A 1,519-nucleotide genomic window follows, 5' to 3' on the forward strand; every position below is an offset into this window, starting at 1 on the left:
GTAGATAACTTGATTACACTGTGTAAGTACCTTTCCAGGAACAAAATGCTAAGTAGCAAAGAGCTCTGAACTCAAGCAGAGAAAAAAAAAAAAAGCTTAACAATGTCTGGACCAATGATGGAAAGCTAGAGTCAGGTAGATTCAATGAACAATTGGGGTTTCTTGTTTTCCTCTTCAATACAGCAAAGGCCATTAACCATGGGGAGAACTGGGGGCCAGAGTGAGTGGATTCCTCATCTCTTACTACTTTGAAAATCACCTCTGGGTGTCTTTCCAAAAAACATGGTCACTAAAAGTGAAGCTATTGGGGTCAATACAGAAATAAAAAGAATGGACCTTAAATGGCCCACATTATGCAGCAGGTCTAGATGAACCAATGATCCCTTTGAATCTTAAACTCCATGAATGAATTCAGGACACCACCAGAGCTTTGCAAACCAACAGCCCTGAGACTAAAGGAGATTGCCCACATGCTTAAAGTTAAGCTTGCGAGTAGACCTGTTGAAGTCAATAATTCAAATTACCTCGGCGTTGCAAGATCGGTTCAGCCCAGAAAGAAAGACACGTGCATGAGATGACATGCATGGACACATCGCATAAAGTGGCAATTGCCTGGCCATCAAAGGATAAAATCCCACTGGAGCATGCCGATCAGCTCCTATGACAAAGGAGGGAAGGATGTATTCCCTAGGTTATTACAGTGAAGTAGTCCTGACTTTACAAGAGCTTATCTTGAGCCTAAATCAGTTATCCGCAACCCAGTTATGCCCCTTTCCCACCCCAGGTGCCTCGAGATCTTCATTAAAAAAAAAAAAAAATAAAGTGTGCCATTGGATCCCACACGATAGTTGGTATGCAACACCTACACATGATTCACCCAAGTTGTGAAATGGGAATCTATGAATACCAAAGACGTGTTGAATGGTTATAGTCTTTCTGAGTTCTCTGCAACAAAAGCATTTATCTTTTATTCTCCTCTAGTCAAGAAATGAGCAAAAGCTAAGAGCTAGTACTTTCCCAGGGTGCCTTGAGTCTAAAGCATTGAGAATGTAAATGGAGAAGGCCAAACCAAGGAAGCCAGGAGTGAGTAGGCTCAGAGAAATCACATCAAGCAGAAGGAAGGCCAGGACTAATCGAGGCTTATCCAAGTATTAACAGAAAATTTAGAAAAAGACCAATGTGGAGAAAGATACAGCAGAGACTGAGGGATGCAATGGATGGAAATAAGTCCATCAAAGATGGTTAACAAACCTTGAAGGATGTTGCACAAAGGAGGACCAGCATTAAGGAGGACCATCATGCCAGGAGACCCGGAGTGATATTATATCCCTGGTTATCCTCCCCGCCAAATGAATAAGGAAGATGACCTAGAAGCCTTCCTCAAGGTATTTGAGAGCACTCATAGAGGCCGATGAAACATGGGCCGTGTAATGGAGGACCTTACTGATCAGAGAGGTCCAAGGCCACCTATTAGGTCTTGTCTATAGAAGTAACCAAGGACTATGGGCAAAACAGGGAC

The sequence above is a fragment of the Alligator sinensis genome, unplaced genomic scaffold (genome assembly GCF_000455745.1).
Source record: "Alligator sinensis unplaced genomic scaffold, ASM45574v1 scaffold781_1, whole genome shotgun sequence".
Classification (NCBI taxonomy): Eukaryota; Metazoa; Chordata; order Crocodylia; family Alligatoridae; genus Alligator; species Alligator sinensis.